The 25,757-nt window shown below is 43.8% G+C and overlaps 2 pseudogenes; one reads left to right on the top strand and one right to left on the bottom strand.

Moving 5' to 3' along the window:
- The first annotated feature begins 5,409 nt into the window (after positions 1-5,409).
- On the top strand, positions 5,410-7,161 carry LOC120222613 (annotated as a pseudogene).
- Positions 7,162-12,202: 5,041 nt separating this feature from the next.
- On the bottom strand, positions 12,203-25,750 carry LOC120222896 (annotated as a pseudogene).
- Between the last annotated feature and the right edge of the window lie 7 nt (positions 25,751-25,757).

The following is a 25,757-nucleotide window of genomic DNA, read 5'->3' as shown; positions in this document are numbered from 1 at the left end:
AAACATCTGGAGTTATTACTACTACCACCCAGAGTTGGCAGTTATTGAAAGAAGGATTTATGTAGATCATTTCAGAGCCTCCTGTTCTGGCATTCAAATAAAGGTTTAATTAGAAGTACAGGTAAATGTTTAACTACAGACATTTTTATATCTTTAGAGTCTCTAAAATCACACAGAGTTTCATATGTACCTCTGACTCAGGGAGTGACGTTTGGTTCATGTGTACAGCCAGGCATCATCATCTGGCTGTGGCCCTGATAACCATTAGTTACTAAATGAAAGGGAAAGCTCTATTCCTGTGCTTTACACTCACAGTCCCTCTGATACCAGATGTGTGGGTTTTTTCTCATACTGACCAGTCCTCTGACGCCAGCTAGGTGTCCTGCAATTCAGTTCAGCTCTGATACTGTCTACTTGGGGTTAGCAGAAGACTCCACAGGTTAAGAGCTCAGTTTCACAAGACTAACCCAGATGCCTGTTTTGAGTAGTGTGTCCCCAGGTCATCCACACTTCTTTCCAACTTGCACAAAACAAATCCAGGGTTCCAGTGGCCCCCTCCTCAGGTTCAATGATTTGCTATTATGTCTCATGATATCATAGTACCCAGAGAAACACTTACATTTATCAGTTTATTATGTAATAAAGAATATGATAAAGGATACAAATGAACGACCAAATGAAGAGATACATAGGATGGTCCAGAAGGGTCCCAAGCACAGGACTTTCTGTCTGCTGCACTCTCCCAGCACATGGATATGTTTGCTAACTCAGGAGCTCTGGAGCACTTTAGGGATTTTTATGGAGGCTTCATCCTGTAGATTTAATTAATCATTAACTCATTTTCTGGCCCTGCTCCCCTCCCTTGAGAATGTGGTTACTCTGGTAACCACCCTCTCTGGTAAGCCACCCAGAGTCTTCCCAGTTGAACCAAAGGCACTCCTATCATCCAGGAAGTGCCAGGAACTGGGGTCCAAGTCCATTTTCCATGGTTTCCGTTATACTCGGTCAACCAAGGACAGGAAGCAGATGATCCTCCTTCTGATGTATCATCAGGTCAAGAGAGCTTCATGCTACATCACAATGCCTACACCACTCACCTGACTTCAATTCATTACACAGGCATTTTATCATCTCACATCATCGCAAGAAGAAGGGTAGGGGCAGCACAATTAAGATATTTTGAGGGGGAGACACCACATTCATGTAACTTTTATTATAGTATATTGTAATAATTGTATAGTGTAAATATTGTATACTTTTTCTTTTTTATTATTAGTTGCTTTGTTAATCTCTCAACATGCCTAATTTATAAGTTAAACTTTATTATAGGCACGTGTGAATAGGATAAAACATGGTATATATAGGGCTTGATACTAGCTGCGGCTGCAGACATCCATTGAGGGTCTTGGAATACATCCTTCACAGGTGGGGGCCGGGGGGGGATTGCTACTGTGCTAAAATCCAAGACAGAATTCAAGTACTTATTTTACATTTTAAAACTTAACTTATTCCTTTCTTAAGATAAGTCTGATTTATTCCCTGTCTTGTCTTTCATTCTGTGGAGCTCTTCTATTAAGTGAGAAGGAAAACACAAAGGTACTAATCAGAGTGACTATTCAAGGCAGGATTGGAAGTAAATAGCTCCATATGCCAAGTCACACACAAAAAAACCTAAGCGTATTGTCCCTTATCTGTCTACGGACCGTGACAACCATAGAAGTCATTTGAAAACCTGAAACATTTATGGGATCCATGATTTCAGAAGTAGAGTAAGAAAAAAGGTGAAGAAAAGAGGCAGCTGAGGATAGACATGAGATTTCCCTTCCCAGGAAGGAACGTATTCCAGCTTGAGACTTCCTGTACCCCAAATACCGAATACTTCACTTTGTGTTGCTACCTTTGTTTACTTCTAAAAACCAGAAATATGTTTAAAACATAAGATTAAGTGTGGAATGGGTATTGCTTATTCACACGTAAGATGGAATCAATTCAGTCAGATAGCCTTCCGCCTACATCTGCAGAGCCGGGAAGGAGCAGAATGTTCGGGCAGGGGTGGAGGGGAGGCAAGATGAGTCTTCATCACAGAATTTTCTTCTGTAGTTGGCTTCCTGGGGCAGGTGGGACTGGCTTCAGTCTATGGGTTGGGATGCGGCTAAGGAATGAGGCATCTCTTTCCTGGTTGCTGGTTGCTGCACTGTGTACAGACAGGTAAATATTGAAGGTCAAGTCCATGGAGGAAAGCAAGGTCAGAGCCAAAATAAACATTCTACACTGGGTCAGCAATCCTGGGGGTCAGAGAACAAGTAGAAACTAAGGTAAGGCACCAAATGGGTTAGAAAAACAAAGGGTGCCTGGGTCATGATCTGAATGTTCATGAGTTTGAGCACCATGTTGGCCTGTTTGGGATTCTCTCTCTCCCTCTCTCTCTCTCTGCCCCTCCCCTGCTCATACACACACACTCTCTCAGAATAAATAAGCTTTACAAAAGGTAAAAGAAAAAGAAAAACAATCAAAAAGAGGCAAACTGCTGAGTAAGAGTATCAGGCGGCACCCAAAGAGGCAGCTATTTGAGGTCATGCTGCCTGTGTTTAGAAGGATTTAGTTCAAAACTAACCCCAAAACCACCACCACCACTACCACCACCGCCAGGCTTTCTCCTGTAGGGTTTTTCCTGGATTTGCCTGGTAGAAGGCTCTGAAAAAGTCTGAAGCTTACATTTTGAAGCTGGAAGGGCGTTCCCACTGTCCCAGAGGATAAGTTACCGGAGCTCTTGTTGGGGTCTGGTGTCCAGGATGAGGTGTTGAGGGTGGTCTGGGGTCTGTAGGGGCACCATGGGGATGTTTGCAGAAGGAAGATGGAAACAGAAAGCTCGCAGGGCCCAAGTGGACTTCTAGTTTCTGAAGTGTAGGGTCTATAAGATTCTGGAGAAAAGCCAGGCATTTTAGGGATGGACAGCTATCATATGACTTTGGACCCTTGACATACAACACGGCTTTCTAGAGATCTTTCTAGGTGTCGCACTCCCTCCTGCCCCCAGGGACTTGTCAACTGCCAGGTCTATTGTTATAGAATGGATGTTGTTGGGAAAGGAGTTGAGGTGGATGCACTAGTTATTTGGCTTCTGTAGAGCTACAGACACTTCCGCATTGCCCTTTTATCAGGTTAATGTGGACTAACTATGTAAGTCAAGCACAGTAATGGGACTTCATGTGTGACTCTCATGGAATGCCTCCCACATTCTATAGCAGACCCTCCCCAGCATCCATGACCCCTTTCTTCTCTCCACCCTCACCCAGCCACGTGCCCTAGGAGAAGTCACTCTGTGCTCAGCACGAGGCTGGCTGTTTTGCCTGAGTATGCTCCCATTCCTTTTGATGGTTTCTGTTTTAGGAATGAGCACCTGCCCCAGTTGTGGCCAACAGAGGTCCTGGCAGTGTATCCTCACTCCTACTAGAGCCATGGAGAGAAAGTTCTTTTCTTTCTCTAGTCCATGATGAACTTTAGTCTAATTCTTGGAATCTTGCTACTTGCCTGAGGTTGATGCTTGCAGAAGGAGGTGGCATGAACCAAGAGAATCACAGAGAAATGCAACCAGCGTTCTGATATACTGTCCCTTCTATGAGATAATAGATCCCCTTATTGTTTAATCTGGTGTAAGGGAGGTTTCTGCTTATTGCTGTCAAAGCATCCTGTTGTTATAATAATAAAGGCAGGCGTGTTTTCTCCCTCTGCTACAGATGAGGAAACTAGAGATTGAAGAGGTTCGGTGATGCTTCCAAAGTAGTACAGCAACTTAGCTGTACAGGATTTGAACCCAGTGTGGCCCAGCTCCTAAGCCTGTTTTCTTAACATGCACAATTTGGAGTCCCTGGTTGACACAGTTAATCTGACTCTTGTTCAGAAAAGCACGGACCATGGACATGCATGCAGAGGGTTCCCAATCCAGGTGGCTGACACCTTGTCAGTGTGTTCGTCCTGGGGTCGATCTGGTAAGCACGGTGCTCTTGGAGTCCAGGACGTTCGTGGGAGAACCAGGGACTTAGGTAAGAACAAAAGAGGACTTCACATGGAAGAATAGGAATTTTCTGTGTTACATAAAGACTCCTATTCATGCTTCATGAGTGACCTTAAATGCCATTTCCTCAGTGAGGGTTTCCTAATCCCAGGTTTGGTGGATCATTGTATTCTATGCTCTCATAAGACCCTAAACTTCTTGTACTTGCCCCAATTATAATTAGGTAATTGTTTGATGTCTATCTTCCCTGCAGACTATAAATTCCTTAATCCTCAGTGCTTCCTTTCCTCTGAGCCCACCCCCACCCAGCCATTTATTTAGTTTTCACACCAGGTGACTTGAGTGCCTCTTTCCAAACAGACAGGACATCTCTAGGGAATGGGGTGGTTCTGCGAACAGAGCTGCACATGGGCAGGGGAGTGGGTCTGAGGCCAGGCTGCAGGGGAAGGTGAGAGGCCTGGGGGTCTAGAGAGAGCACCCCACTGTGACAGAGTGTAGAAAGGAAATGAAAGGAAACCAGAGATAAACTTCATCTATTGCAAAATTTTAGCTAGAAATCTATATGTAGGAAAAAAGCATTGTACAATCATCAAGACACACACACACACACACACACACACACACAGACACGTGGAAGGACCTGAACTAATTCTCTTGTTACTACAGTGAAGTTACATAAGGTTTTCTGGACTGGTTTGAAAGCTTAGCTGTCATTTGTACTTTATTTCTTATTGGAGCATACTTTGAGACTACCCCAAAACTAACTACTACAGATGAACTTTTGGTAAAACATAATTATTGCTTTGTATTAAAGTGATTTTTTTTGTTGTTAGTGGTGGAGGTGGTGGTGATTTTGGCTCCTTCTAAAGCCAAGTCCGATGCCTGGACCTACTAGGTGCTCAGTAAATACATGTTTAATATAGGAAGGAAACTGATCACTGATTATACTTGATTTCTATGCAGAAGGTAAGCAGGAAGAAGTGGGTTTATTTTAGCAAAGTGCATAAAACTAAGGATATTTCTACAAATGCAATTCCATTCAACCAATATGGGCTAAAAAAAAAAAAAAAAAGAAAAGAGCTTAGAGAATGTCAAGGCTGTTGGGGGCAAAGAGGAGGTATAAGAATGATGTGTGCCCAGGCCAGTTTGGGACCCTCTGTTTTTTAGCTTGTTCATCATTACCAAGTATTTATTCAGCACATGCTCGTAGCACATGACAGGGAACTGTGGTGTGCATAAAGAGGCATAATACATAGCTCCTGCAGGAAGGAAACACCACAGTCACACTGGCCTTCTAAAGTCATGATACGATCGCATTATTCGCCTGCTTAAAGACATCCACCTGTGGCCCTCTACTCTGTCCTGCATCTACCCATTGCCTTCTCACCCCCACCATGTCCCTGCTGCACTCACACCCCAGCCGCATCCTGTCCAGGGTCGCTGCCACCGTCCCCCCAGACTCGCTGCCCTGGCTTCTGCCAGAGCCAGCTCATGATGGACCCATGTGGAGATGGGGGCCCCAGATCCCATTGTGGGAGTCACAGAAGATCTTGAGAGAGATAGCAAGTGGGGCACCTGGGTGGCTCAGTCAGTGAAACGTCCGACTTTGGCTCAGGTCAAGATCTCATGGTTCGTGGGTATGAGCCCCATGTCAGGCTCTATGCTGACAGCTAGCTCAGAGCCTTGAGCCTGTCTTAGGATTCTGTATATCTCTCTCTCTCACCCTCCCCTGCTCACGCTGTCTCTCTGTGACACTCAAAAATAAATGAAAAACATATAAAAAATTTTTAAAAAGATAGCAAGAGCAAAAAGATGAATCTGGGGGGCACCTGGGTGGCTCAGTTGGTTAAGCATTCGACTTCAGCTCAGGTCATGATCTCGCATTTTATGAGTTTGAGCCCCACGTCGGGCTCTGTGCTGACAGCTCTGTGTCTCTGTCTCTCTCTGCCTCTCCCCTGCTCATGCCCTGTCTCTCTGTCTCTGTCTCTCTGTTTCTCTCTCTCAAAAATAAAATAAAACATTAAAAAAAAATTAGGATGAATCTGAGAGTTGGTGCCCACAGGGATGATAATGGAGTCTTATGTGCTCCCTCATGTCCAGAAGGCAGAGGCCCAGAATGCTGCAAAAAATTTGGACAAAGGATACCTGCCTGTCACAGCACTTGCTGAATTTTGTTAAGGCATCTGCAGATCTAACCCTGGGTGAGAACAACCACGTGCTGAAAAGTAGCTGCTATGTCACCATGCAGACCGTTTCTAGAACTGCGGGACTTGAGGATTGGAGCCAGTTTTCTGCAAAGATTTTTTAAGTTCACCCAAGATGTCTTTCTGTCCACACTATCCTGGGGAAATCACCTACCCCTCTTCATGGATGCTGGCCTGCAGCTACATGGTTATTGATACTATGACCCCAAGGCGTGTGGCCCTAACTTCACAGGCGCTATAGAAGCCATTTCAAAAATGCCACAGCAAAGTGTTCTTCTCCTTCATGCCTGTGCCCACAGTCCCAAGGGAGTGGACCCTCACCCTGAGCAGTGGAAGGCAATTGCAACAATGGCAAAGAAAAACAATCTCTTTGCATTCTTTAACATGACCTACCAAGGCTTTGCCCGTGGTCATAGCAACAAGGATGCCTGGCTGTACGCCCCTTCATCAAACAGGGCATTAATGTTTGTCTCTGCCAATCTTATGCCAAGAACATGGGCTGATACGGTGAACATGTAAGAGCCTTCACTGTGGTTGGCAAAGATGCCGATGAAGCCAAAAGGGTGGAGTCACAGTTGAAGATCTCGATCCATCCCATGTATTCCAACCCTCCAATCACTGGGCCCAGATTGCCTCAACCATCCTGACCAGCCCTGACCTGCAGAAACAATGGTTGCAGGAAGTAAAGGCATGGCTGACTGCATCATTAGCCTGTGGATCCAGCTGGTCTCCAACCACAAGGAAGAGGGCTCCTCCCACACCGGTGGCACATCACTGACCAGATGGCATGTTTTGTTTCACAGGACTAAAGCCTGAATAGGTGGAGAGGCTGACCAAGGAGTTCTCATCTACATGACAAAGGATGGCCGTGTATCTGTGGCAGGGGTAGCCTCGGGCAACATGGACTACCTTGTCTACGCCCTTCACTAGGTCACCAAGTAATTTCCTTGGTGAGAGGGAAATTACTTCCTGTTTACAGCATCTGCTATTGTGGATTCACATGGAAGAAGAAAGAGTGGATGGGGGTGAGCAGGTCATTTCTTTCCACCATAGTACTTAACACTCAACCGTTGAATATGTTTCTCAGAAAAGAACCTGTAGTGAGATAGGGCAGAGATATCTGTGGCTGGTGTCTGAAACTTTGTGGCTCAAAACCAAACTCCTGCTCATCTTTTAGCTGTTCCAAGAGTGTACATGTACAAGAAAGACATAGTCCCCCCCAAAACCTGTTGTTCATGAAATTGCAATATTTCAGAAGCTTTAATTGGAGCATCTTATGGTGTTGGGAGCACCTCTGTGGATCTCATGTACGTGCATGAGAATAGCATGCACAGGAGGCGTTGTGGGAAGATCTCATTCTAACATGAGCCGTCAGCCCCGTGTGTGCCCTCCCGTGATTGAGCAAACTTAACAACAGACCTTGTTCCAGAAATCACGTTACAAGAAAACCAGCAAGTCTGCAGCAAGGAAAAGATGCTGTTTCCTGTGTTATATAAGAAAAAAAGCCCACTCTTCTCTTTAATACTTCCAGGCATTTTAATGTTCCTCTCTTCTCCTTTTTCATTGCTCTTCTTTTCCTTAGGTGCCGAGACCTAAAACTAGCCTAGATTTTCACCCTATTCTACTGCTTGGTTGACCATCAACCCCATCCTATAGGATAAACTTATTTGAAGAATAAAGAACACAATTTAGTGCTCATCCCACACCCTCATCTTCCTCATCAGAGAACAGCAGAGAGTAGGTCACTGCACTTGATTTCAGCATCGTCTTCAATGATTGTCTCAGTGATGTTGGGATGTCGCCTCTGCCCAGTTGGACGCCTGACTTCATTCGGCGAGGTCGTGAAGTCTCCTATCTCACACATGAGTGGGTGATGCCAGGAAGAACCAGGAAAGAGGCTATCTGGGCTTTGGGTTCAACGTTTGTGTGCTGCGAGCTGGGCTCAGGCTCCACTCTTTGGAAAGATAACCACCACCTACTCCAATCAGGTAGACTTACTGCAGCCTGCTTTGTCTGTTAAAATAGAATTACTGTGGGGGCGCCCGGGTGGCTCAGTTGGTTGGCTGTCGGACTCTTGATTTCGGCTTAGGTCATGATCTCACATTCCATGAGAGTGAGCCCCACATCGGGCTCCGCGCTGGCAGCGTGGAGCCTGACGGGATTCTCTCTCTGTCTCTGCCCCTCCCCTCCTTGTGTGCTCTTCCTCTCTCTCAAAAAGAAATAAAGTTAAAAAATAATAAATAAGATAAAAATAAAATAAAATTATTGTAGACCTGGGGGGTGGGGGGGGGGGGCGGGGGAAAGGCATCTTAGTTCCCATAGGATAAAGAGAACAGTCTCCAGCCTGTGTGTTCTTCCTAAGTCACCAGGCTTTCCTCAAGGGGCTCTCCCTCCCGATCTCGGCCCTTCAACCCTACGTGCCTTTCCATCCTTTGCTGGACTCTCCTGTCCACACAGTTTCGTCTGCCTGAGGTGACCTCACTGCCCCCTAGCTAATGCCTACTCAGCCTTCAGAGGTCAGATCAAACTTCACTTATTCAAGAACACGTTTCCGAAGCCCCTGGAACGGGCCTGGTTACCCTGCCATCTTCTCTCATGCAAGCTCTGTGTCCCTTTAAAAGTACTTATCCGGAGAGTAATTAAGTAAATGGGCAATTACGTGTTTAATGTCTGTCTCTCCCCTAGATTCAAACTTGAGGAAAATTAGCATGATTCTCTTATCTGTCTCCGATCTCTTATCCAGGTCCCAAAATAGTGCATTGTATGTTTTGTTGAGGGAATGAATGAATGTTCAGCACAGTTATCTCCTTATACTCTCCTACTCGGGCTTCTATTGTGGGCTTCTCATACTCTGTCCATGCCACAAAAATCAGAGTTCTTTAGGGTTCTGTCCTGAATCCTTATTTTTCCTTTTTTTCCCTAGCCTTCCAGTGAGATCCCAGGGCAGCATCCTTATATTCATCATTCTTGCCAAGATCTCTGTAGAATTCCCTACCTTCAAAACAACTGCCTCCCAGACGTCGTCACGTTGACCTCATCCAGGTATCTACACTTCCATGTTGATGCAGGCCTTGTTGTGAAAGCCTCATCTGGTTGCTGCCATAATTTCACGTTTCACTCTCTTCCCAGCCTTTTTCAACCACCAGCAACTCCTGAATGCAGACTTCTCTTCTTGACCCCTGGGCCTTAGCACAGCTGAGTTGAAACATATGAAGAGGAGTTTGGGGAAAGATGGAATGCAGGCTTTGCATGGGAGAGTAACATGAGGAAACTATTCCAGGCAGGTTCATTTCGCTTATTCTGTAATCATATTATATTTCCACTAGTGGTTCAGATGACAAAACGTAGTAAAATATTCATAACGTTTCTGGAAGATACTCAGAAGTTTTTGATTCAAGGGAAATTTAGTGCTTTGGAAAGATAGCAGAGGCAGAATTCAATTAAATCAGAGGAAAACAGAGTACTGCAGAGAGAGGAGAAACTGAAGATGGAAAAAGGAACACTCGCTAATAAGAATGGCTGTCAAACGTCAAGAAAAAGGGAAACGGAATCCTAGTAAAAAATACCTTTAACTTAGCAAACTAGTACCAAGCTTTCAAAGCAACTTTGTTTCTAATTGTAGAAATTGGAGAAACCAATTGGTGCAGTGGAAAGATCCTTGGACGGGGAGTCTGAAGACAAAGAGAGACTCAAGTCAACCTCTTCCATACGGTAAAACCTCAGTAGAATCGGAGGCGACAAGACCTGGCTGAAGCTGAGAGGTCATCCCATTCAGACTTTTCCCTCGGAAAGCAAGGAACTGGAGCCCACTTGTGGGGCCACCTCCGAAGCCACATTGCAGGAAGTGACAGAGAGAGCAGTCCTGGCCCGCTGTGCTCCCCGCCTGGCTATTTCACTGGCTTCTTGCTCCAAACGTAGGAGATGTTATTTCTATACAAGTTAAAAGGAGCATCCACTGGTCGCCCTCATTTATGAAGCAACACTGATCAAATTAAAAATAGCAGTCGTCACCAAATTACACAAACTGACTTCCTCCACTTCTCCAGAGCTGCTGGAGAGCGTAGAAAAGACCTGAAACAGAGCCAGAACATGGAGGTGCAAATGGTGGTACACAAAGCTCTGAGGAATAGTTAGGGACGCTTATTTTCTCCAGTGACGATTTACTAGGCACGTATTAAGGCGCTAAGTTCAGGGCTGCGGTAAGTCAAAGACAGACCTTGGTGAAGCCTCTCGGTGAACAAGAGGAGGTAGGCAGGATATTCCCTAAGGGGACTTATGCAGTGTGGCTGAAATAAGTTACGGGCTCAATGGGGCCCCAAGGAAGAAAAGGCAATTTCTCCCGTGGGAAATGCGTTCCTGGCCATCATTGTTAGTCCAGAAATATGTGGAGAAGCTCTTTTAGCCTGAATACAGGCTGACTTATTCTCAAAATGAGGAGAGAGAATGAGGTTAGCTTGCAGCGTCAAAAGAAGCAAATATAATCCAGGATAGGGTCTCTGCATGGAAGGTTAATCCAAAAGTTATTTGCTGTAAATGCTATAGATTCTTTTTTCTCAAAAAAAAAACAAAACAAACAAAAAAAAAACAGGACAGATAATCATTTGAGTGGGATGGCTTAAGTGTGTTAACTAAGGTTTTTGGGTCTCGTTCAACTCATTTTAGGAGTTATTTTTACAAAAACCCAATTACTTGAAAAATTTACTGCAAGCATGTGTACTTAAGCAAAAGCAGACAATTAGTGCTTATAAAACAGTGAATCATACTGCAGGGTGTCTCCTAAAGACTGACTGTTCTTTGTAGTTACCTTGGGGAAACTCTGATACTTACAAACCGGTAACTTGCAAGTGGTCACAAATAGGAGCAGAAGTGTTTTTGGAGCAAAAACATGAACTCCAGCTGACCAGTAGAGGGCAGTAACAGTTATCTCTCCTCATTTTAGTCTGAACAGTTTTGTTCCTGACATTAGCCGTTAGTCTAAAATGTGCTTATTGTATTTACATTTAGTATTTAGTTACTTTTATGAGCGTTCTTTATTCCATTATCTCCCATAAATGCAGAATAGAAATAGGGGCACTTGGATGGCTCAGTCAGTTGAGTGTCTGACTTTGGCTCAGGTCATCATGGGTTTGAACCCCGCAACAGGCTCTGTGCTGACAGGTTGGAGCCTGGAGCCTGTTTTGGATTCTGTGTCTCCCTCTCTCTCTGCCCCTTCCCGACTTGTGCTCTGTCTCTCTCTCTTTCTAAAAAATTAACAAAGGGGCGCCTGGGTGGCTTAGTCGGTTAAGCGTCCGACTTTCGCTTAGGTCATGATCTCGCGGTTCGTGGGTTCGAGCCCCGCGTCGGGCTCTGTGCTGACTGCCAGCTCAGAGCCTGGAGCCTGTTTCAGTCTGTGACTCCCTCTCTCTCTGACCCTCCCCTGCTCACGCTCTCTCTCTCTCTCCTAGAAATAAATAAAACATTAAAAAAAATTTTTTAAAAATTAACAAAACATTTAAAAAATTTATAGTATTTTCTTTCTTTTTTAAAATTATTTTAATTTTTATTTATTTTTGAGAGAGAGAGAGACAGAACGTGAGCAGGGGAGGGGGCAGAGAGAGAGGAAGACACAGAATCCAAAGCAGGCTCCAGGCTCTGAGCAGTCAGCACAGAGCCCAAAGCGGGGCTTGAACTCATGAACTGTGAGGTCATGACCTGAGCCAGAGTTGGACGCTTAACCCACTGAGCCACCCAGGTGCCCCTAAAAAAAATTTTTTAATGTAGAACAGAGATAGAAACAATAGAAAACTTGGAAGAAAATAATGCGCAGAAGACATTGCTCATGAGCCCGTAGGAACAATTCAGTATCACAGAAAGAATGCATAGAAAGAACTGCTCTAATCAGTTAATAACATTTAGCAAAAGATTAGGAAGAATAACTACCACAATGAACTTTTAAAAAAAGGAGGGGAGGGCTTGGCGGGTGTAAGAAACAAAGGCCAACAGGTCATTTGGCATTTCGGCGTGGTGAAAGGAGCAAGCCACCACGGCCTGCTGACAAGCCCTGATGACCAGCCACAGATGCCCAGGACTCCTCCATCGTGCACGCTGTGTAGGTCAGGGGTGCCTTGTCCGATTCAGACTGAGCAGCTGTGGATTTCTGCAGGAAGCTTCCATCCCACACGGGGCTACAGGGCTGAGTGAGCAGAACAAGAGCTGAATTCAGCTCCCTTTCTTTCCCTCCTCTGCTGCGGGACCAGCCCACATAAACGGATCGATTGCCGGGTAACTCCAACGCGTGTGCCAGCCATCCTGGGGAGGGGCTGTGTGCCCAGCAGATTTTCCTGAAACTACTCTGATTTGGAGATAGGTGTCCAGTCGAGGTTAAACTACTGAAGGGGAGCAGAGGGTGCCACGCCGGTGTATGCCACTTTGGTGTGAGGATTATTTGGAGCTGAAGGCCCTTGAGAAACAGCAAGAACAAGAAAGGTGCTCTGACTTCCCCTCTTCTTCCTGGAAGCAGGAGATTAAAACTCCCCTGTGAAAAATGTCCTCTCTGTATCAGGAGGGAAGAAACATTCTTACTGCCAGAGAGGAGGCGTGGAGACTGAGGAGATTCTGTACACACAGATCCTGTTAAATAATTCTCGTCTTCCTTTGTCTTCCTCAGGTGACTTAGTTACTTTTTCATAATTGCCTGTCTTTGTTCAGCGTGGTATAAAATAATTTACATTTTGCCACTTCTTTGAGTATTTAGGGTTTTTGTGTTATTTTGTTTTTTTGTGGAGACATCCATGTACATGTAAAATTAAAGGCATACGCTTTTCTCCTGTTAATCTGTCTTATGTCTATTTAATTCTCAGGCCCAGCTGGAGACCCCAAAAGAGTAGAGGTTAAGTTTTGCCTCCCTGACATTAGCAGTGAGAAAAAGACCCTATCTGATTGTAAATGTCATAGAAGAGGAGTGCCTGGGTGGCTCAGTTGGTTAAGCGTCTGACTTCAGCTCAGGTCATGATCTCACGGTTTATGGGTTCAAGTCCCACTTCAGGCTCTGTGCTGACCGCTCAGTGCCTGGAGCCTGCTTTGGATTCTGTGTCTCCCTCTCTCTCTGCCTTCCCTTGCTTGCCCTCTGTCTCTCTGTCTCTCTATCAAAAATAAACATTTAAAATTTAAAAACATAATAAAGGTCTTAGAAGAATAGTATGGAATGACAACACACTGGAGGACCAGAGCCATAAACATCTCCTAGCCATTGGAACCTACATGGGGGGGGAGGGGGAGGGGGAGGCCTTATGGACAGCTTTTTATGACCTGGTTGGTTGTATGCATATATGGCCACCGACCTTCTCTCCTTGGATGCCTACGCTTGCTGCTTCTCCCACTTAAGTGGAATCTATTTCCTCTCACCTTGAATCTGGCCTGACCTTGCAACTTATTTCACGTGTTTTCAGTACTGTCCGTGTCATACTGCAACAGAAATGACATTCGGGGTGTTCTGAGCCCAGGATTTGAGAGACTGGCAGCTTTGGCTTGCTCTCTCTCTCTCAGGAGCCAGCTGCCATGTAAAAAGCCCAACTACATGGAGATTGACGTGCCGTAAAGCAGCTGGATCCAGCAGTGTGGACGGATCATAGGGAGGAGAGCCAAGACACCTGGCTGGTGCCCCAGCCCATCAGCTAATGGAATGCAGACCCACGAACAACTCCAGGCACGACCGTCGGGAAAACCACCGGGCAGCCTGCAGAATCATGAAATTATAAGAAACTGCTTTTGTTTTAAGCCTGGAAGTTTAGGGGTCGTTCATTTCGCATTTCTGTATAACAAGTGTGAGAACAGAAACAAAAACAGATGCCTCTGAGAGATTTCATGGGAAGGTTGGCAAAAATCCAAAAGTGAGGTAACAAAGGTAAGAAGAAAAAATTCTGCTAGAACTGAAAATGGAATGGGCTCCATTGTCACTGGTGAGGTGAGACAGATGACCATGGCTACGGGCTCTTGGAAGGGATTCCGCTCGGGTGTAGGACACTAGCGTAGATCAGTGGTTTTCAAACTATTTCAGTGATGGAACTCCAATAGACAAAAGTGATAAAATACTCTTTTATCAGAAAATTATTTTGAAGTTTAAAGTATCCCTTTCACTTGTTAAAAGGGCCATCCATGGGATCAATAAATGAATTTTAGTGAAAACAAACTGTAATGGCAGCTATACTTATAGCCTCGCTATCCACTTCATTTCTTTTTTTTTTTAATGTTTTTTTTTTTTAATTTATTTCTAGGAGAGAGAGAGAGAGAGAGACAGTGTGAGCAGGGGAGGGTCAGAGAGAGGGAGTCACAGACTGAAACAGGCTCCAGGCTCTGAGCTGGCAGTCAGCACAGAGCCCGATGCGGGGCCCGAACCCACGAACTGCGAGATCATGACCTAAGCGAAAGTCGGATGCTTAACCGACTAAGCCACACAGGTGCCCCTATCCACTTCATTTCCATATGTGGTTTTGAATGTGCCACATCTAGGAAATTCTAATTAACCTAGAAGTACGTGGAGAGGAACTTAAGTTCAGGGATTTTGCCCCAAAGCAGAGGAAAACATCCCAGGACATGCTAGGTGCTCAATTAACACTTCTGAAATGTGTGAAAAAGGAGGAGGCTTCTGGAATGGAGTTCCTGGTCAGGTGCCTTTCTCCTGAAATGACCATTTCCATGGCAGATAGCAGTGATGAAGCTTTCTCCAGCTGGCGTGGTCCCGAGCCGATTTTCTTCACTCATTTGCTTAGTTCTAGAGCCATCTAATGGAGCAGCCCCCACCTTTTTAAAATCTATTTGAGGTGTAAGGAACTCTCAGCCTCGCTTCTCTGCTTCTTTACCAGGAAGGTCGTCTTCCAGGCAGTGGGGGGCAGCACCTTGATCAGCCTGTTGTTCTTCCTCCAACTTTGCCATTTTATCCCCCAAACTGCACTTTATGCCTCTTCCCAAAAGAGAGAACTTCATTAATTTATTTTCACGAATTCAGACTGAATCTCATTCATTTTAGTTGTGGGTGCTTAGGTGTCAAACACAAATCAATGGCCTTACTGCTACAGCTTTGTGTGCTCATCATCTCGGAAGAGTGATTGTTGTTTAACCTCAGCGGACAATAGTAATTCTAAGCAGCACACGATTATCAGGTCCCTGTTCTGTGGAAGGATGGTGACGCTGTTCACAAATGGAGGCGGTGGGTTCTTTATGCTTGCCCGGCCTCAGCCTGTGAAACCTGGATAGGAATTGCTTTGGGGTCACTGTAGCTGCCTTGATATTTTTAGCTGAAGCTATTTTTACTGAGGGTGTTCTGTCTGCGTCCTGTGATGTAAAATGGCTCCACTGATGAAACGTATTTCTCCCCTTCCCCTGGCACTTGCCGAGACTTGGGTGGCTGAAGGAGACTGGGGGTGGGGGGGCGGGATGGGGGGTTAGGAAGGAAGAAAATTCAAGAGACAGCAGCTAGAGCATAATGACCTCCAGCAGATGGCTAAGAGAAGGTCCTTCCGGGCCAAGTCAGAGGTTCAATGATCTTGGAGGAGGTTTCCTGGAATCGTTTGCTTTGTCAATCCATCTGCCCTCCCCCGGCCCCCCACGGCACTGTGTGCATTATCTCCTTTAAAGGCTGGCTCAGTCGGTTAAGCGTCCGACTTCGGCTCAGGTCAGATCTCACAGGTCGTGGGTTCGAGCCCCGCATCAGGCTCTGTGCTGACAGCTCAGAGCCTGGAGCCTGCTGCAGATTCTGTGTCTCCCTCTCTCTCTGCCCCTCCCCCACTCATGCTCTGTCTCTCTGTCTCAAAAATAAATAAACTATTAAAAAAAAGTATTCTCAATAGTGCCCTTTTGCTTGTCCTCAATCTATGGTTTGCCAAGTGAATCCTAGTTCAGATAGCACCTTAATATCAAAGCACTTGAAACTCAAAACTAACAGTATGACTCCTATAATCTGCATGAACAGTTATCTGTGATTCATTAAGTGCTTAATCTTTTTGAAGGTTTGTCTGTTTCTTTGCTCACGTTTGGTCCTTGAAAACAAGTAAAATTACACGCAATTTTTGTTTGATGGGTAGAGTTTTAAAAAACTCCCTATACATACAACACTGGATCTTCTCTCTTTAGATTATAAGCATGTGATCTTTGCACACACACCCCGCCCCCACTGGGGTCCCTCTCTGGAGGCTCCTCAGTTCCCCAGCCCGGGCCACAGGTGCCTCCATGGTCCCTGCCTCTGGCAATGACCGGGGAGACCTGTTCAGTCACACACTTCCTTCTTCCTCTTCTCTTCTTCCTCCTCCCAACAGAAGATCACGCCCCCCTCCCTCTACTGCCTCAACTCTGCCAATTCTTTTTGTAAGACACTCCTTTCTCTAACTGTTCTTTTTACCTTGACTTATTCTACCCTGTCAGACAAGAGAGTATCTATCGCCACCCTTTCCCTACTACCTTTCTAAAGTAAGCAGGGAAAAGCCTTAACTTATAGATGAAGAGTGGAAAAATAGCAACTGTGGAAAAAAAATCCATGTATTTTCACAAGCAATTATGTGACAATAAATAGTGCCACTGATCCTTTTTTTTTTATGTCTATTTTTGAGAGAGAGACAGAACACAGGCAGGGGAGGGGTAGAGAGAGAGGGAGACACAGAATCTGAAGCAGGATCCAGGCTCTGAGCTGTCAGCACAGAGCCTGACACGGGGCTCGAACCCACAAACTGTGAGATCATGACCTAAGCTGAAGTCGGATACTTAACCAACTGAGCCACCCAGGCGCCCCTGCTGTTAATCTTTAAAACCCAGAAATGTCCTTCAGAATCAGCTCAGTCTTTATCCATCTCCTCAGTCTCCCGAGGAGAAAAGCAACTCCTTTTTGATTGCCAACAGAGTTTACACTTAAAAAAATTACTCAATAGTTTCTTTCATTTTCATATTTAAAAATCCCTGGTAATACAATGGTATTTTTCTTACTGCTTTTGTTTGTCAATAGCTAGCATTTTAACTACACAGTAGATAAAGGGGAAACTCATATCAAAGACCAGCCTGCAAATTCTTAAAACATTGTTTCCATGGAGAACTGTGTCCTGAGGTCCAGAAAATCCAATTGAAAACATACTTTTTGAACACAGTGGTTGCAATGTGGGTAACAGTCCATAGTGATTAGTCTTTGTATTCAGAAAAATTGGTTGTGCTGCTAATTCCTAACTTTCTTCTTGTGTGGCCATTTCATAAGGGTAATTTACTCTATCTGGCTTAGCCTCTTTGCTTTACTTAATACTCTCTTTTGAGATTTGAAACAATTTTTCTACACTCAGCCACCTACTCCCTCAGTTGCACACACAGGTGCAAAAATCATATCAAATAGTCAGAAACTTAGAAGATTGAACCTTATGAGATAGCCATTTTATTCTGCCATATGATCACACATTATTTAAAAAAAGAAAGTCACAGGCATAAAGCAAATTCCTTTCTCTTCTACTACAGCCTGGATTTTTGGTATTCAATGTTTCTGAGTAATATGCATTACTAATTATTAATACATTAATTTACTTTATGCTTAATTTATATGATTATCATATAATTTTTATTATATTAATGTGCATATTTGTATACATAATCATATATGTACTTGACTATATATCTTATTTTTATTTGTGCTTTTTCTCTTCTGTGTTATAAATGGGAGAACTAATACAATTTCTCTATAGGTGAATAAAGATCCCTTTTGTCATTTCCAAAATAATTTATGAAATTGTATGCCAGTCTGCTGAGAGGCTGGAGAGAGAGAGACAACCCAGCTGGTTCCACGAAGCCTAGGTGAGTGCTTCTGACCCAAATTCTAACGTGCTCAGCCAAGAGTGCAAATACCGGAAGGTAAGCTGAGCTAAAAGCCGGGAAAGTAGGTCTAAGGCCCGCCGCCCATGAAGAAGACTGGGAGAAAATCAGGAGCTGAGGGTCAGAATTGGAAAGGAGACTGTGAGGGGGGCTTCGGGGAGATAGGAATTCAATTCTTGGAGATAAAATGCCAATGCCTGCATCCTGTGGCCATTTAAAGAGACCAGAGACCTTGAGTTTTGCCCAGGAACTCAAACTTGGTTTAACATTTTAAAATTGACCAGTGTAAGTAAATATACCAACAATCTAAGAGAAAACATATGGTCATCTCAGCTGATAGAAAGAAGCATTGACAAATTCATCCCTCCAGCCATGGTAAAGTTTCCACGAAACTCAGAAGAGAAGGTCATGTCATCAACCAGACACAGTGTATGCATGAGAAACCTACATCTAACCTTTCACTTAATAGTAAAGGACAAAGCAGAAATGTATGTTTAACCAGATATATTCAGTACTGTACGGGAGGTTCTAGCCAGTGCAATAAGGAAAAAAGAGAAATAAAAGGTATTCAGATTTGAAAGGAAGAAGTGAAATCTGTCAATTCACTAATGACATGCCTGTGTTGAAAACCCTTGGAAACCCACAAAAATGTGTTTATTACTAATATGTGCATTTAGCAAAGTTGCTAAAATCAGTTCTGTCCCCATACACTAGCAACAATTTGAGATTGAAATTTAAAAAATTTTTTATTTACGAAAAAATTTTAGATACCACTTATTATACTAACAAAAATATGAAACATTTTGGGATTCATCCTTGAGAAGGCGTAGAAGATCAGTTAATTGAACATGTCAAAATATTGTTAAGAGAAAGTAAACATCTAGATAAATGGAGATATCTACCATGTTCATGGGTCAGATGACTCACTAGTATTGCCCATGAGGATAGTGGTGCATGTATAGTAATAGTTCAGAGTGTCAGTTATCCCAAAATTGCTCCATAGATTCAATGCAGTCCAGTGGGCTTTTTTGTGTAGAAATTACTAAGCTGCTTATATATTTTATAAGGAAATACAAAATATCTAGAATAATTAAAAAAAAACTTTGTAAAGGACAAAGTTGAATGACCTAACACTATTTGACTTCAAGGCATATTGTAAAGCTAGAGCAATGAATACAGTACAGTATATAACAATAAACAAAACAATCAATGGAAAAGAATAGAATCTAGAGATAGATCCACACATATGGTCATTTGTTTTTTTTCAAATTTTCAAATGGAAAGGGCAGTTCAGTGGAGAAAGAACAGTCTTTTCAACCAATGGTGCTAGAAAACTATATCCATATGAAAGAAAACTCAACCTTGATTTGTATCTAACATATATGTAAATTAACTCAAAATTTATGATAAATTTAATATAATGTAATATAAAATGATAACTGTAAAACTCCTAGAAGAAAAAACAGGAGAGAAAATATTTGTGACCATGGGTTAGGCAAAGATTTTTTGAGATAAACAACAAATAAATGAAAAATTGATAAAGTGCACACTATCAAAAATGATTTATACTCTTCAAGAAAGCTAAGATAATGAAAAGATAAACCATAGCATCCAGAATATGTGTAGAATCTCAAAAGCACAATTATAAGAAAAATAACCCAATTTAAAATTGGGCAAAAGATTTGAATGGACCAAAGAAGAAATACGAATGGCAGATGTACAGGTGAAATGATACTCAGTATTATCAATCACCAGATGAATGGATAAGCAAATGACTGTGCATCCATATAATAGAATAGTACTCTGCAAAACACTGAAACAAACTAGTGATACAGGCAGCAACAGGGTTGAATCCCTAAATGAACATGCCAAGTAAAAGAAGTTGGATCCATGCACAAAGAACACTTCACGTGTGATTCCATTTACCTAAAATGCTAGACTGCAAATTATAATGACGGCAAGCAGATCAGCGATTGCCTGGTGTGTGGGGAAGAGCTGGGGGAAAGGCATGAGAAAACATTTGGAGCTGATGAATACGTTCCCTATCCTGATTGTGGTGATAGCTTCATGAGTGTACACATGTGGCAAAATTTATGAAATTCTATAATTTAAAATGTGTTTTAATGTTTATTTTTGAGAGAGGGACAGAGGGACTCTTGAAAATTGAAGTTACTGTTATGGCTTTGTAGGGGGAAATCTTATATTCTACTTCCTGTAAGTAGTCAAGGGGTTAGCCCTATAGAGCCAGAGTACATTTGCCAGATGTGAATGCATTGCACATGGTAGTTGGGGGGGGGGGCGGGCAAGAGGTACGTGTACCTTGGAGGGAGGTGGGGTGTCTGGTACATGAGACTCCTCTGGCTTATCTCATTAGATCCTTTGAGGAAAACTCACAAATTCTCAAGTTGGAATACTTCCAGTGAAACTGAAAATCGTCTCTTAATCCAAAGCAGTGTTTAGCATCCATGAATGAGATCTGGGGCAGATTCCAAGGGCTGCTTAAAGTTAAGGAATTATTGAAGCGAAGGAACTATATGACATATACAATCATATGATTCATACAATACATATATACACAGTGTGTATATAACACACTGTGTATATATGTGTCCCCTCCCACCAGGACTACATTTTCCTACATAAAATATTCCTGCAGTCACTTTTTCTTGAGAAGAACTTTTCAGAGCACCCGTGAAATTATTTTGTGAACTGTCTATCCTCTGACCATTTATCATTTGGGGTTTTCCCATGTTTTTGGTCCTTTTGTGTGAGTTTTTTTTTTTTCAAAATCAAGAAGTCTGGTAGAATTAACTCTGATGCATTTTAATGCCATTCTTCATTGTTAGTCATTCTCAGAAAATTATAAATATTTCATGTTGGGTATTGCCAAATGTTACGCATCATGGTTCTACATGAATAATCTTTTGCTGATAATTGCTAGCAAGGCTTATGGGCTTCTGACTTGCTAGAGTTCATGGAGTTTTATTGACTTAGAGCTAATTAAATTGTTGCCTGCTGCTTTTGAAATTCTGCCAGAGGAACATGCCTGTCATTAGCGCAGCCTTTGTGCAGGAAGCCTGACTTGGATTGAGACACAGACATTTTCCCCTAAGTGCTTGCTGGGGTTGGGGGTGGGGAGATGGGATGGCTTCACAGGGATTACGGTTGTATAAAAAACTGTAACAATGGGCACTGTTTTGCAGTTTCTTGTTTGCGTGTTTACTTTTGGTTTTCTGAGATTTTCAAACTATATGCTTAAACTTGCTATCTTTCCAGAATTTCTCTTCAAATAGGGATTCTGCTTGGTGATCACCCTGATTCTTTGAATGTATAATTTTTAGGAAAATTTTTATTTAAAAATTTTTTTAAAGTTTATGTATTTCGAGAGATAGAGACAGCACAAGTAGGGGAGTAAGAGATAGAGGGAGACACAGAATCCCAAGCAGGCTCCACACTGTCAGTGCAGAGCCCAATGAGGGGCTTGAACTCATGAACCATGGGATCATGACCTGAGCTGAAACCAAGAGTAGTCTGCTTACCTGACTGTGCCACTGAGGTGCCCCTTAGGAAAAAAATTTAAAACTGATATATTTTGCTGCAAGATTGCAAATGCATGAATAAATGAATAATTTGTGAATATGTGAATAATTTGGGATAAAGCAAAATATATAGGTTTTCGATTTAGGGTATGACTAAAGAAGCATTAGGAGTAGAATTAACTATCCTTTGTGATCGCATTAGACTTGTGAAGTCCCTTCACATCAAGTCTTTCGGACTAGAACCCATCAAAAAGCCCAGCTGTGGCCTAGCACACAATGGCCCTCTGCCACCACCCAGTGGTGTGGCCTCATTGTTGGTTGTGTGTCACTTACTCTCCCTGCCTCAGTTTCCTCCTCCAGGAAATGGTGACAGTAATTGTACTATCCTGTAAGGTTGTTGTGAAGATTGAGACATCACTTATTCACAGGCTTTAAGATGAGCAGCAAATGTTGGTTGGTATTGTTTATTTTTATTTTCATCATTATAATTCTGGTAATAAAACACATATATGCTGAGCTTGGGCATTTAAGTTTTCCCATCTGCCATTTCATTTGACCTCTACCAGATGTAATTCAGTTTTGTATTATTTTTATGATTCTATTTTAGAAATAAGGAAACTGAGATTCAAAAGGTCAAGAGTTTTTTTTTTGAGAGTCCAACCACTACTAAGTGTTAAAACTCACATCGAGCCCTGCTCACTCCAGTCTTCCCCAGTTATTTACTATGTCGCTGGACTTTTCCCTTAGTGTCACTGAAATTTAGCTAAATTTCCTCCAATTTAGCACTGGAGGAAATGCCAGCAAACATTTAATCTGACTCCTTAATTGTAGAGATGGGGAAAATGAGCCCCCCCCTCCCCCCCAAAAAGTGAAGATTTGCCCAAGGTCACATACTTTGTGGAGAAGACCCAGATTGCTTGATTATCATCTAAAAGCCTTTTGCCACAACCATTATCATGTACTAGAAAGTCCAGTAAAGCACTGAGGGTGGTGGTGGTAACATTCCCACAGGAAGAAGGTTTCCTTTCAGCAGTTTGAGAACTTGAATATCATTACTGTCCTGCAGGCCAACTGTTGTGGGATTGCCGTACAAGGCAAATAACATCCTTCCCATCAATGAGTTCTGGTCATACGCAGAGGATCCCTTTAACTTCTGCTTTGTAGCACTTTGGTTTTGTTTCCTAGTAATCGCTCCCTTTTCCCGGGGGAAACAAGGGTCCCGTGGTGGCCCCCCTGCCTCGCTGTGCTTATGCTCATGTTGAGCGCCCCCTCGGCCTATGAGGTGTGGTTACAACGCAATGCGGTCAGTCTTCACATGCAGCTTCTGGAAGCAGAGGAAGGAATACGGACGTATTGGAGCACATGTCATCTTGTGGGCTCGGTGGGACCAAGCGCATGCGGTTTAGTGGTAGCAGCTTGCTCATGCCTGTTACAACAAAGGAGAAAGATCATATTTTGTGTGAAGTCGGCGCTCAAAGCCTGGCCCTGCGTTATGGGAACTAGAGGGAGGAGGTAATTTCAAGATTGGAAATCTGTCTATCGTGATGGCTGAAGGGGTGGTAGAGTGGCTCATGGGAATAGAAACATTTCTAGAAAGGGCTTTCGCTCCCAGGTCCTTACCAGACCTGTCTGTCCTCTGATGCAGGGAACCTGCGGTATTCTGAAAGACTGCCCCTGCCTTTCACACATGACCGATCTTTCCCACCTGGGAGCCTTCACACGTGCTCTCTTTTCACCTGTCACCCTCCTTCCATGCCTCGTTGCTTCTCATGCTCATCAAAACTGTTCTTCCTTGACCACTGTATCTAAGATCGGTCACCCAGACCTGTCCTTCTTCATATCCTATTTGATTCTTTTACAGCGCTGGTCACAATTTTAAATTACTTATTTATTGTTGCAATAAATATCCTCTCCCTCCAGCTCGAGTTTAAGATCCACGAAGCTAGGTGACATTCAACTCGTGAATTCAGTGCCTAGAAGATGCTTAGTAAACATGTGCTGAATGAATGTGGTTGGTTTGGCCAATTAGATGGATAATCGAGGTCCTTTCTGAGGGTTAAACTGAAGTAGCACATTCAGGGAAAACAAATTTGAGATGATACCAGGGTGTGACCGCAAACTAGCAACTGATGGTTTCAAAACAGCAAATTTGTTAATGAACACCTAGGAGGTGCCATCCCAGTGTCAGAAGTAGCCTAACCTTTAAAATCAAAGTACAAGTGGCATAAAGCTACTCCACGTGCTGTGATTTCTCGGAGTCCCTCCAACTCTCTTGGGGTTTGGGCAGGGGACCCTGGTTCTTGGTCACCTCTGGATCACCTTCCGTTTTTGCGGAAGTTATCTCATAATAAAAACAAGCCACCCCGGTGCCCCAATTGGTTAAGCACCTGACTCTTGGTTTCAGCTCAGGTCATGATCTCACAGTCTGTGGGACTGAGCCCCGCAACAGGCTCTGGGCCTACTTCAGATTCTCTGTCTCCTTCTCTCTCTGCCCTTTCCCTGATTGATCTCTCTTTCTTTCTCAAAGTAAATAAACATTAAACATTAAAAAACAAACAAACAAGCAGTTTCGGAGGATCATAGATAATTCCCACAGAAAGAGAAATCTATGAGCTGACCAGACACTCCCAGAAATGTCTACGGTGTGCCCTGCTGAGTATATAAGGTCTCTGTCCATTCCAGGTGGGTCCCTGATAATAGCATACTTCATGGTATGCACACGACTTTTACATATAACCATTTTCAGATTTTTAAAAAACATAATCATTGTTTCCCTTGGGGGGAAAAATGAAAAAAAAAAAAAAGAACTCCTTTACCATTCAAGTGAGATGTGGATGGGGAAAAAAATAATAAATCACTTTTATTTTTTAGAGAGAGAGAGAGGTGCATGCACAAGTGGGGGAAGGGGGGAGAGAATCCTAAGAGGCTCCATGCTCAGCACAGAGCCTGATGCGGGGCTCAATCCCATGACCCTGGGATCCTGATCTGAGCTGAAATCAAGAGTTGGATGCCCAGCTGACTGAGCCACCCAGGCGCCCCAAAATAATTCATTTTCAAACAAATAGTACCAGAAATTATATTGACCTTTGAAGTGATCATCTTAAAAGCCTAATATTTATTCTGTGTTGCCATTCTTAGCATTTTTATGCGTGTGCCCCTGTGAGATATGTACTAAATATTTCACTCCTGCAAAATAAGAGATATATAGTGTAGATGTTCTGACAAGTATGACTCACTCCAGCTTTGACTCTCCATGGTGTTTGCCCCTCTGGCACACACATGGGACCACTCTGCTAGAGCCTCTAGAGCACAGGTGGCCTTTCTGTCTTTCTCTATTATTTTCTTAATAGGCTTTAATTCACTTACTTTTCTTGTATAAAGCTCTGCGGTGGTCGCAGCAGGAGGCTGGGTCCTCTGCACAGACCTCTGGTGTGGGTCTTTACAAGATGCTCAGTGAGTTCCTTATTAAGGGGAGACTTGCTGATCCCAGGAGTTAGATTGGGGGTGAGATAATAGTAGGTCTGGAAAATGGCATCAAACGTGACCTTGGGATAGTTGCCGGCAGCGACCACGCGCTGAAGGGTAGCAGTTATCGATGCCGGCCATCACCAGTAGCATCACGCACTCAGGACCTACAAGGTGTCAGTGCCTCTGGGTGCACACCAGCACAGAGCCACAGCAGCCTGTCCCCTGCACAGGGACGATGGAGGGCTTGTCCAGGGAAATGGCCCATGGTTGGCAGCGGCTACCTCCTCAGGGCACTTAACACCCAGACGCACGTGTCCAGTGTAATCTTCGACAGCAACAGATGCCTTGAACCTGGTCCGCAGCCCGGCCCGCGTCTGCTTTCACACAGGCATCATCTTCAAGACCTCGTCCTTGAGGGTTGTTCCCAGGAACACTAAATGAGTTCAGATTCCCTGATGGGCGGGGAGAAGAGACCGATCTCCTGCCGGGACCGATCATGTCCTGAACCGGGTAGCCCAGCTTGGTGAAGGGGTCCACTCCTCGTCCTCAGCCTTGACCCTGCGACCTCCGCGGCATCCCCCGCCTCCCCGGAAGCCAAATGGCCTCCCATTTCAATGTCATGCGCCACCTAGCGTTTACACAGAGAAGAAGCCAGGTGAGTCACATTACGTAACTCCCACGTGACCTCACCACCAAGCCCCTGGCTGCATAAAATCA

Source organism: Hyaena hyaena, unplaced genomic scaffold (genome assembly GCF_003009895.1).
Source record: "Hyaena hyaena isolate Hyena2069 unplaced genomic scaffold, ASM300989v1 scaffold_17, whole genome shotgun sequence".
Lineage (NCBI taxonomy): Eukaryota > Metazoa > Chordata > Mammalia > Carnivora > Hyaenidae > Hyaena > Hyaena hyaena.
The sequence above is the reverse complement of the archived record's forward strand: the minus strand, read 5'-3'. Positions and strand labels throughout refer to the sequence as shown.